The following is a 12,805-nucleotide window of genomic DNA, read 5'->3' on the forward strand; positions in this document are numbered from 1 at the left end:
GACGTCGCAGACAAACAAAAAATGACATCGTTTAATTGAGCTCGGACCGGGATCGACGGGTGGACGGGGGAGGACAGCAAAACAATGTTTTGCTGTATTTTTCTGCATTAAATTTTTATTCCCACTAACCCCCATTCACATTCTGTTCGTTCGAAGCCGCACACTGCACTGCTCCTCGATGTGATGCGTGTTTGCCGTGTCACGTCACGTCACACACCATCCATCTTGTCCGCCCTTGTCGTTTGGTAGCAATGAATTTTCATTAGTGCCATCGGTGGTCGTGCATATTCAAGAGCCATCCGTGGCAAAACTACGAGCAGCGCGTACCATATCTCGACGCTCACTGCTGGAATGCATTGCTGGCGATGAAAATGTGACGACAGACAGACAGGCGATGTGCTGCAGGCAGAGAGGGTGAACGATTGGAGTTTGATTAAAATGACATTGAATGTCCGCTTGATTATATGCGCATATCGATGGCTGATGTCGCTTAATGGCTGTGATCTGGAAGGAAGAAGGATATAAAAAAGCAGCATTGAAGCGTTTTTCAATGAACGCGATCGATTGCTATGAAAAACAATAGTGGAAGAAAGTTTAAATGATTGTAATCAGGTTTTGAATAATTTTGGGGGTAGTTTGAAGTGTCGAATTCTAAATAATTATGATCTAAAAATCTCACTTTTGACAAAAGAGATGAGTCGTTTGAGGATTGATATTATTTTCTGAAATGTAAACAGTGTATTGGAGCTGGTTCTGGGTAAATCTGATGTAGATTCATGAATCTGGATGAATATTTGAAATGATTCAATGAATCAGTGGCGGATCTAACGGTAGGCGGACTAAGCGGCCGCCTGGAGCCCCGCTGATTTAGGGGTCTCATAGATCGCTAGTCTGTAGCATGCAGTATGTATTAGTAGCTGACAGAGTACTAGCCATAAGGACCCCGGAAGGATGGACGTTAAACCCCGGGGCTAGTGAAAAATTTACACCCCCCCCCCCTCCGTCAGCAAAAATGTTAGGGCATGTTAGGGCACCAACTCTCCCCACGAACACCATTTACCATTTACAGGAGGCCTCAACTCATCTCATCTCAACTCAACTCAATCAATCGGTATTACGCTTGAAAAGATTCATGAATCGCAAAAGATACATGAAGCTTGAAGGATTCTTAATATTCTTGGCGTAACGACCTACGAAGTCATCCTTTCGGGTTTCGAGATTGTTTCATATGTGATACACGGTCGGATAGTAATTCCTTACTACGGCGAGACGATCAATGCAAGGTTTGAACTCACGACGGGCATGTTGTTAGGTCGAGCGAGTTAACCACTGTTAAAATCCGTGGTGGCACAAATTCAGAATTAGAAATATCTAAAAAGTCACGAATCTTCAGAGGATCTTGCATCTTTTTCATTCATGAATCTGTACAGGTTTATGAATCTTTATGGGTTTATTAATTATTAAAGCCGAGGGACACTCTGTGACTGGCTGACCGAAGCATTTTACCAAACAATTTGGAGCCGCGTTAGAAATATGTTATTTTTTCAATGTTTTGTACTTAATTCGGACGAGAAAAGTTTTTTAAAAGATAGATGCACGTGTCCTGCACGCATTACATCCATTTTCATGACAAAAAACGATGGAAAAACTACTTAATTTTGAGATCCGGCATGACCATTCCCTCGATGACCAAAAAAAAAAAAAAACTTCTACCAGCCGCCACCAGATGTGCTAGTGAAAATCAAAATTACACTAGCGAGTACGGACAGTGTCCCCCGGCCTTTACATATTTATTAATAATTGGAGGTTCGATTCGAGATTCGAATCCCTTTTCGTTGAACATTTAATAAAAGATTCATGACACACAACACTAATTAAAACGTATGTATTACGTCTTCGTGATTTCATTTCAAACATTTAATCGCATACGTAATGGCATAACATCTACCTGCAAACGCTGACATCCTACAACTCTCTACCAAAATCCCTCGTTCAATGGTAATTAAGTAATACTACCAAAAAAAAACATTTCTCCACCAACTTCCTGCCCCGGAAAACAATTTGACTCTGCAAATATTTGCATTTATGCATCATAATCTAATGCACAATCGCGCATGAGTTGGCAGTCAGTATCGCTCTCTGACACACACACACTTACACACAAAAATGCGCCTTCCAGCCCGTTGAGCATGAGCCGAATTTTGCCAATTAGCAGTCGAATGATTGAATGCTCCAAATCGGTGATACTGAAACGGAACAGTGAGTTTTCCATTGCAGCAGTTGTGCGTGATTCGCTAACACTCCCACCCACTCACACATCGTTGCTCAGGTGGAAATTTGAACCCTACCTACCACCCTCATCGAACGATCGGACCCGGAATTGGGCATGCGAAAGGTGTATTTGATGCGCTTCGTTCACCTCCGCTCCAGTTTTAAGGTCCGCCCCTGTTTCCCTACGCATCCCTGCGTTCGCTATCGATTCACCTTTAAATACGCACATAAACAAATCGAACGAAAAATGCATCGCTATCACAACGTACCAAACCCCTACCCGTGCCCCCAAGCCTAACCTCTCCTACCGGAATGTCCGGTAGCGCAGCCAGGGCCCAAAGGGATTGAAAGTCATATTTTGTGTACGTTTTCAATTAGTGACGGCACATTTTTGGCCAAATAATCGACCCAGTTCGGTGTGGGGGTTGAAGCAAAAACAACAACAAATGATAGCCAACCCCCGATCAGTGGGGTTAACTGTGTTAACTTTGCACAAAACAAACACCCAAACAAGCAAAGCAAAGAAAAACGCGGCTTCGATAATAAATTCCGCACCGCGGGGAAACAAAAGCACAGAAAGCAGATGACGACAGGTAAACAAATGATTTTTTCTCCTACACGCGTGGCGGTGTGGCTCTCCCTGCGCCGGATGTCAGGTGCTGATACCACCCGCGGCACCGTCAGTAGTCGTCCACACACCACGTTGGTAGCGGAAAATTGTGGTCGTATTTTACCAACCCGTGCTGCCCGTCGAAGAAGCACGGCAGTACGGCTACGTAGGCATGCATTTCCGGACCATTGCCTGGTTTACGGTGTGCTCCCGGGGGTTGCGAAATTTGGAATGGCTCAGGTTCGCCCGTTTCGGTTCAATCTGCACGGGGTGGAGGAACTGATGTCGAGCGGGGCAAGGTACACACCGGTGCAATCGCTTCGAGTTGGATGGTAAAAGTAAGCGTGTATAAAAAGCAAAGATAAAGAAGATTTTCAGTGTTCTGTAGGTTCTTTTTTGTTGTGCTCGCTCTCCAGAGGAAATTCGTTCGCTTTTTGTGTTGTTTATTGCGCGCGCTAGAAAAATCGTACGGACCGAGGCGGCGGTGGCACCGCTGACAGTAAGCACCATGGGTGAAAGGGGTGGACAAAAAGACGACGTAAATAATGGAGTAATTTAAACCGGTAAAAAGGGAGATTTCCAGGGTTTTTTTTTTTGTTTATTCACGTTTCAACTGTTAGAGGATATCGTTCTTCTGCTGTTGGCTTATCGTTGGTAGGCCGTTTATTTTCACACGTTTTCGGGGACGTTTCGGGGTCGTGGTTTCCCTTCCAAACCAAAGCTCCTGTCAGTATCAAAAGCCAATAAAAGGATTGGATGTATTTTAATGTTTCGGTTGTTGTAAAAATGTACATTTTTCGAAGCGGCTTAATAACTTTCCACTGAAAATCTCTGTTTTCGTAGCATAAAGTATTGCAATTGCGATTGTACTGTACAGCAATGCCAGCGACACATAAACTGTCTCTGTTCTGACTTACATTGTCACATAAACAAGAATAAGCCTTGCTAAGGGATTGCGTTTCATATTACCTTCACCCTCAAATACTTGTTATAATGTCGTCTCACATGAATGTTTCTTTTCTCTTCTCTCTTTTCCAGACCATAGTGCTTCTAAGACGTGCGTCATCGCAGACCAACGACTTTAAAAGGTATGACCAGTTACCAGCAAACTCATCGTCCTTTCGCATTAGCAAACGGGACACTAAGGGAGCCATTGCCCTGGGACGTGTAATGGTTTTCCCCCAAGCGAACCGAATTCAATTCCATTTTCTGCAATACATTTGGCGTGAGTTAAGCACTTCATTCCTTCCCATACATTTAACACCTGTGTCACCTGGCGCGGACAAAAGGGAAGGCAACAGTAGAGTTAGAAAAAAAGCAAGAAAAGCCGAAAGTGAAAGTGATTTGAAAGGATCACGGCGCAGCACGGCAGCAAACAATCCGAAGCTTACACCAAAGCACACATCTTCAAATCGATTTCTCACCGGTCGCCGTTTCCTCTCCGCTGTGGGCAGGCGGTGTTCGCTCGGCGCCCAGGACACGGCATTTATCGAAAATCAATTTCACCTAAAACTCCATTCCAGCCATCGTTTCGGCGAGGTCTTGTTTGTCGCAAGGGGGCAGTGTGAAAGGTGTCCACACCTGGCCCCACCGCGAACTGATCAAACGCGACCCACCAGAGAGTCCACCATAGAGGAGCCAGCGTTTTTTTTCCGGTCACACACACGCCTTAACAGCGAATCGTTGTCTGTGTGTGTGTGTGTGCTTCACGGGGACACATTGGTGGATGATGTGAGCACCGTGGAGCTAGGAAAAGTAAGAAATAAACAACAAAAATGTAAATCGCCTTCCATTCGCTGGTGGAAATGGGGCGCCCCATTCACATACCGGCGAGAGTGCCGGGCGGGCGATTCGTTCGAAATGACACGAGCTCGATTGTGTACGTTGGTTTGGTTGTTAGTTGGATTCTAGTGCCGGTTTTTAGTAGCCCCCGGGTGATGAGAAGCATCAAGGATGTCCTCTTTTCCCCTTCTCATCCTCATTCCTCCTTCTTGCCCGGAGTCTCGGGAGGATTTGTGCGAAAAATCTTTTGCCTGAATACGGTTGAGAAATGAATCGGAACACATCATCCTTTTTTCATGTTTCTTTCTTAGAATTTGTTCGTGAGCAAGAAGGAGAGAGAGAGAGAGAGGAATAGAGTGGGAAGAAAAGCGAAACAGGCGGTATACAAAACTGTTTATCCCGAACCACCAACCATGTCCTCTCCCACCGGTTGGCGTCCTCGGTGAGCGTTTTCGGAGGCTTTTTACGGAGAAGAATAGAAAAATAAGCCGTAAAAATGGGACGACAAATTCTCCCCCATCTTGCCAACATATTCACCAACACCGGCGTGGTGTGGTGGACGGCTTAGTAGCTGCAGCACCCCCGTGTGTATAGCGTGTGCTAATGCTATCGAAATTTTCGTTTCTCCACTTGGCTCGTCCTTGACTCGGTCTATCCTCGGTGATGCTGCTGCTGAGCCACCTCCGAGTTTGGTTCGATGAAATTTTGGAACACACAGCAGAAAGCATTTTCCCTAGAGCGAGAGAGAGAGAGAGATCGATCCAGAAAAGTTGGGGGGAAAATCAGCCCTCATACACCCGATTGCTTCAATCGGGGGAAAAAAATCTTTCGGAAGGCGAGATTGACGCTTTGTTAAGCGAGAAAGCACTGACAGCCGATGACAGCCGACGGGGCAGCAGGTAGTAATGGTTTACACTGGGGGACGGCGAGCAGCGTGGGTGAAAAATTGATGTCGGCTAAGCGCGTGTTCTTAGTCGAATCGGGCGAAGGATACAAACATTGAAGTGATAGAGAGTCGGGTACGCTTCCAAGCCGGTAGTAGAGCAGAGTATTACTCGCGCAGCATTCAGTACTGCCGGCGAGTTGCTGCTGCTGTTGCTGACTTTTTGCCTCGCCTTGGGTATGCTTAGCGTTTCGGTGCCGCAGCGCAAATTCAATCTTAATTTTATTATTTATTTTTGTCTTCCTCAGCCCATCGCAGTGGGGTCCCATTGCGTTCGCGTTCACGTTTTCCCCGTTCGGGGGAAGATTCGCAAGCAAAACAAATCACGCGCGTAAGAAAGAAGCGCGAGGAAACACAACGCCAGAAACCAAATTGAACGCAAAATCGATTCATTCATACCGATAAATGTTTGCCAAAGCAATGACAGATTGACTGTTTTGTGTTCCGACAGCCAGTAGTTGGAGTGGAGTGTGCTTTCGTTGTGTCTGATTTTGCCATTGTTTACCCGTCGGAAAAGGCGGCAGCAGTAGGGGGCCCGAAGGATGTGCTTTCATTTCCCCATTGCTGCACGCCAGTGACTCCCGTGCCCGCAAACACGCCCGAGCGCCATCCAATACCATCGAGCGGGGTTGGGATAATCTTACTCGAGCAGTGTGTTTGTGTATGTTTTATCCCTTTTATTTTGTCCTGAATTTTTCTATTGCTTGCGTTTGAAGTGTTTTGTGTTGTTTGTGGTTGTTTTATTTTTTTCGGAAAACCCAGATTCACTCTGACGACGAGGTATGAGGAAGTTTTTGCAGAGCGACATGGATAGATAAAATGAATTAGATTTGCGCCCGGCTGGCGCCATGGTCTATACTCCTTTGCGCCCGGAACCGGGGACGCTCGGGCGGTTAATTGACGTACCATTAATTACTCCCACCGATCAAGATTGCAATGCTTTTGTTTTCCGGTGCCTGGTTGAGTTCCATCCACGGATGAGTCCCGTGGGTGGGTGGTGAAATGGTTGGACGAAATGGAGATGGGCGATTGGCGATCAACTGATACACAAGGGCTTGTTGTTTTCGTGGTTCTTGTCATTGCTGGTGCTATGATTAGTAACTGTCTTCATGTGCAGTCACGGAGGATGGAGGATTAGGAGTACATTTATTTGAGCTTAAGATTTGATTAGTTGGCGAAAGGAAGCAGAACGATATTTTATTAATTTGGTAGAAATTCATGAAACTTAATTTATAAAGCATATTATTCCGTTCGCAGCTATATGGTTATCATCTTTTTTTTTCGTTCTAAAAATACCGTGATCGATCGAAAAATTATCGGTGTGAAGTGATTGGACAAAAAGAAGAAAATGGTAGAAAATTTGAACTTTATTTCAATCGATGAACCCAAATGAGGCGGAATAATAATTATAGCTTTCTAGAGAAATTCATTTGTTTAATAATCATTCTCTATCTTTCCATTTTTCCTGGAAATCGATCCATTTTTATATCACATCAAATATTCTATCAGTAGTTTTTTTTTTGTGCCAAGCTTTATCACGCCTCCACATGGCTGGTGGTATGAAACCGTACCAATGGTTGACTTTCCCAAGTACGCAATTAATTTTAATGCGGCCATTAGCAAATCTTAAACGCCAAACAATCGATGAAATTTTGTGTGAAATTACGGCAATATCATAACGGTGTAAGCAGCGTTTTAATTGTACTGCCATACAAACCCATACACACTACCACACAGAGTGTTATGGTGATAGTTTTTGGCTCGTAAATATATGATTATATGCATTTTCCATGAACCGCACGCGTGTGTGCTGGCGGGCGACGGTCGTAAACGGTTCAACCGGCAATTCATAAAACTTTACACAAACGACGAACCTGGTTTCACTGCACTTTCTCCCATGTCCCCCCCACACACCCGGCTTTCAATCGTTTCGTTTGCTTTTTATTAAATCGGATAGAAATGGCTATAATTATAATTTACGGTGCGAGCGCGCGCGTCCACCAGATCGGGCCCTGTGTAACTTCCCCACGAAGCGGCTGGTGTGTGGGCCCGATGGCGGATGGTGGTAAATTAATAAATGCCTTTTCCTACGTTGACTTTTTGTGCCGCAGTGGCCGTGGGGGTTTGGGGCTTCCAATGGTAGCGTTTTTTTCCCGAAGGCCACAATCACTAGACCACCAGGCACTATAAAACCACACCGCCCGCCCGGGAACCACCACGATGGGTGGAAGCGGCTTAGAGAGGTATCTGCCACCTGTCTGTGTGTGTGTGTTTGCGTGTGCAGCGAACGTGCCTTGGCGTGTGGCAATGACGGAAAGAGCGCGAGCTTGTTTTGTCAATAGTTTCGCCCGTTGTTTCGGTGATTAAATCGTGTTTGTCTAACTTTCGCGTAGCGCCAAGTTGTGCGCTGCTGCCGTTCACCGCACCTCCGATACGCTCGTTCGGGGAATGTGTCTTTGAACAACGTCTTGTGTATAGGGGGCTTTGATGCTTTGAAAAGTGCAGCTAAATCCGATAGTGATAGGCGAGCGACGTCGGCCAAGTCACACGCAACTGAGGGATGTTTCTGTTTTTCTCCTTTGTTTAAAGTTTCCCTAAAAGCTTCAAGTTTTTGCTCCCTCTGTTGACTCTATTTGTAGTGTATTTTCTTTACCAAGGTTTGTTTGCTGGTGAGTGTTGCTAGGCGCACACTAGCACAGGTGAGTTTGTGGTAAAGCCGTATGATGGTATCCCTCCGCTAGCTGCTTGCGTATGTTGGTAGCAGCCCGTTGATTACCGTAACAGTTTGTGGGCATTATGTTTTGCTCCCTTTTCACCCGGGCATCGTTTTGATTTGACTTTGCGTCTCCGAAGCCTTTCGCGCGTGTCATCGCGCGTCAAAATGAAAGTACTGCCTGGGCGCGTCTTATCACGCAGAAAAGAAATTTCAAATCCAATCAAAAAGTTCTGCACGAGACGCGGCGGAACCACGGCACTTGCCTTGCGTCACTCGGTTCGAAACTCTTTTCATTTCGGGACCAGCACTGCGGACGGAAAGCGGAAGGAAAAAGTCAGTAATCAGGTTTTCTTTTACGTTATTTTTATACAAGTTTAGCGAATGGGGAATGACGTAAAAAACCCCATGAAATAGGTAAATTAGATTGTGTATGTAGCAACATATACCACACATACACACTGAGACTAGGAAGAAAACTAGGACACGAGCAATAAAGTGAAAAAATGAAGCTTGAAGCATAAGAAGCATAAGTTGAACTTGAAACGCATGGAAAACGGAGAAACAGCGTTGAAGTAAAATATTTACCATCAAGTTAATTTCACCGCCATCTTGATCATACCGGAAAGCAGGCACAAGAAAAGCTTTGCTGTTTCCCACCGAGACGATCATAATCTAAAGCCTAACAGCCGACTCACTTTGTGATGAAAGACCGTCCGCGGTTTGCGATAGTGGTTTGTTTTCCCCTTGTGTGTGTCTGCAAAAAGCTAGTTAAAAGTTTCACATTATCTAAGATGACACCGGTGGAAGTGAGGCACCGGAAAGGAGGACCTTCAGGGGGACTTATTTTCCGTTGCTGTTTTCATTCCGCCAGCGGGGAGTGTATGATAATCGGAAAAGTAAGCCATCAGCTGGCAGGGGGTGCAACTGAGTTGTCCGAACATAAGCCTCCCCACCAGGCTGTCATTTTTTTCGCTACGTTTGACGCGTACAAAGAACGGATCCTTTTCGTCCTTTCAGCGAAGGTAAATGAAAGCAAATGCACTGAACAACTCGTGTCAACACTTTCATCGTGCAAGTGTGATGCGTGTGCCCTTTTGGCTCCCGCCTCCGATTCGACGATGTGTATAAACATAAAGTCATGCTCGGGTCGTTAATTTTCTGGCACACGACGCTACCCTGGCCAGAATTTACGGTCAATTTATGGTTTGCCACCGAGCGGAGGAGAGTCTGCAGCCTGTGGAGGACGTATCGCGACCCAGTGTTGACGAGAAGGCTGGCGGCCCGAAAGTCGCGACTGCGTGGGATAATGCTGTTGCTACTCTGAACATTTTTGTATTCTTTTTTTGTGCAGACGTAGCATTAAAGGTAACACGGGACGGCCATTAAGGAGAGCGGGTAGCTTGGCGGAAACACTTTAACTGGATAGACGAGCGATGACCCGTGAGGAACGACAAGGGCGGATGTTGAATGTGGATAAATTACAGGTTGGGAAAGGGACAAAAAATAAATAGAAACCAATTGTCCAGAGGTGTTGCCCGTAGCTCATCTACCAATTTCGCTTGATGCTGGGATTGTCTGTTGAAACGCAGCGCGCGTCTTCAAAGACGGGTTGTACCTCGCGTACGTCAGCAATATCTTTTTCCCGGATAGCTTTATGGTGTCCTGCCGGATGCGGTGCTGGACTTGTGCTCTGTTCGGTTTCGCTTGTGTTATTTCTTCTCCCCCCGTGTGTAACACAGCTCCACCCGCCAATAGCTCGGGATTGATTATTCGAGTGTGGGTGTAAGTTGTTTGCTGTGATCAACAGTCATGTTTGTGCGCGCAGACGTTTGAAGATTCCGGGAGCCTTTTTTCGTCTGTTTGAAGCACACAGCACAGTTGAAGTAAACAGGTCACGTTTCGGTATATGTGTGTGTGTATGTGTGTGTGTATGTGCGGAAATGCCCCGAAGCACCTGAAGCTCCATAAGGGGCTGCGTTAACGCGTAGGCTTAACGGGAGCGTTTTCGATAAAAATAGGTGCTGGTTTGGGACACGTGTCCGTAAATGTCATTCCCACCCATCCATCCATTAGCTGTTCTTATCCGATGTCAATGTGCTCAATATGCCGGTGGTAATTTTGAAGCCTCGCTCTCCTACTTCCTATTCCCATGTACACAAACACCTTTGTGGATACGTTTTTCTGTTATCCATAAAGACGCTTGCGGGGTAGGATTTTCTCAATAACAGCACCTATCAAACACGGCCTCAATATGGCTTTCTGTGCTGCCCGGGGGCTACACTTATCTTTATGGCGGCTGTGTAGCGGCAGGTAGACAACGGCACCGATGCGTGAGTGTTATCTGTGTTGACACAGTTGTGACACGCTGCTCGAGGGATGCACACTGATAAGAATGCATTCGATTCAATTTCGTTCGATTAAAGTGCAGAGTGTGGTACACGATCTGTATCAATTTACAGATAAGGAACGAGGACAGAATTGCCTATTGCTCAAGAACTGTCCACCGATTACGATGGCGGCGTGTAGTCAGAGGCGAGAGTGATGGAGCGTAATGCGTTTGCTGTCAATTGGAGAGATGGTTTGATAGGACTTTTTTTTCTTCTCCTCTATTGCAATGCTTTTGCTGTGCGCTTAGTCAAAGTCAGTTCTCAATCATTGGCCTGATTTTATAAATACCATATCATACTATGTCAGTATGCGAGTTTGTGTTTGTTAGAAAGGATTCTGACATATTTTTAGATATCATTACACCAAACAGATTCTGGAGTAACTGTTCTCCTGGTAAAGACTTTCTCGGTATATGCTACAACTAACAAACAAAATATCTGTTCGCTAATTTTGCCATTGTCACCTCTGATCCATTACTTTTGAAACGTCTTCGTTTATTTGTTTATCTCATACTATCGAATAGAACTTATTAAAACTCCTCCGATGTTGATTTAAATGCCAGCAATACTAAATGATGCTTGTAACGCATGTTACAATGCATGCTAGTAATGCCTGCCAATTATGGAGCCCTTTCAGTTTTAAGTTCGTAGGCTGAAATTTCAGTCTGTCAGCTGTTTGCATTGTATAGCAGTTTTCGAGCAGCTATCAAAGTGAGTATAATATACAGGTGTGCTTATCCCAAGGTGTATGAATTTAGAAGGCTGATTTTTATCACTTCTGCTTCTAAATAAAGATTTTAAGAGTGTTTTGAGTATTCGTCAAGCCTCAAGAAAGCTTGTTTGAACAAAAATTTTCACCCATCCTGTCAAAAAGTGATATTAAAATTTAGTTTTAAAAAACATACTATGAGACCACCTGGACTACATACACTTTGATTCCAGATTCCACCACCTGATCTCTTTAATGCACCTTGGGATAAATGTAAACAAAACCGTGTTTTCGAGCAGGTACTCGAATCTAATTGTAGTTTTGAGGCTAGGATAAAAGTAGACTGAAAATTGCAGGCTAGTTTTTTGTGTGGTTTTGTATGGAGTGTTTACATGGGTTTCAGCCTGCAACTGTCAAACTCTATACAAAAAACTGACTAGAATCGTGAAGGGCCCCTATATTGGTAATTTCAAAGTTGCTATTTTAAAAGCGTTGGACGAATTCGATGAAAAGAAGCTTACCAGGATGTTACATGTTTTAAAAACTGATTTAGCATCTTTTGAAAACATAGCAAAAATGCGAACTAATTAGGGTCTACTGGTAGCACTGTAGAGTAGCATACTAAAGCAATTATAACTTTTTGAACAATTAAATGCTCATTGAAAATTATTGGAATTATTGGAAAAATATTGCAAAAAGTTGGTTATATGTTGCTGTAATTTTCATTGTTCTCTTCCTTGCAAGGGAATGCAACGTGTGCATAGGCTTTGCTAAGAACGGTAAGTCTGTTGCACCAGTAGGTTTTATTTGTTTGTTGGCTTGCTAAATTAATGGCTACACGCAGTAAATAAACATTCAACCGAATGCCGTGGGCCGCAACACCCCTCCCCATAGACCGCAGATTGATACACATGCACGCTTACCACTCGTGCATACACCCATTTCCTGTGGACAAAAGTGTTTTACCACCGTGTTTGCGTATTTATAGCCCCCGAGCCCCCTGTCCTGTGTGCTTGGCTCTGCGCTGCCTGCACTGTCAAACCACCCATCCTGTGTTCCATCAATACATTCCCACAACGGTGGGAGCAGCAATCCTTAGCGCACCGGCAAACCCACTCGCTCACTTCCGCACTGCACTCGGCATGATAAATCATGACCAACTCTGGGCCCCGATGCGTCGCTCGTACACGTGCAGTGTAGCAGTAGCAGCAGCAGCAGCAGTAAACGTTAATTTCCGAGCTTTCTTCATATTTTATGCTAAAGTCCGTCCATGATGCCGTCCAATGCGATGGTGCGCGCGTGAACGAGGATCAACAAAGTTTCACTGGCCTGGACGCCGAAACTCCAGCAGTCCAGGCAAAAGGCAAACCGGCATGTTGCCAGTAGC

General features: G+C 45.0%; 1 protein-coding gene across 7 annotated transcripts in view; it reads left to right on the forward strand.

The window, feature by feature from the left end:
- LOC120952416 (uncharacterized) overlaps positions 1 to 12,805 on the forward strand; it is a 136,014-nt gene that overhangs the window by 41,158 nt on the left and 82,051 nt on the right. For all 7 annotated transcript variants that reach the window (XM_040371731.2, XM_049607004.1, XM_040371730.2 and 4 more), the window contains one exon: positions 3,920 to 3,969. The gene's annotated coding sequence lies outside the window, so the exon portion shown is untranslated. The remainder of the gene's footprint in view (positions 1 to 3,919; positions 3,970 to 12,805) is intronic.

The sequence above is a fragment of the Anopheles coluzzii genome, chromosome 2 (genome assembly GCF_943734685.1).
Source record: "Anopheles coluzzii chromosome 2, AcolN3, whole genome shotgun sequence".
NCBI classification, from domain to species: Eukaryota; Metazoa; Arthropoda; class Insecta; order Diptera; family Culicidae; genus Anopheles; species Anopheles coluzzii.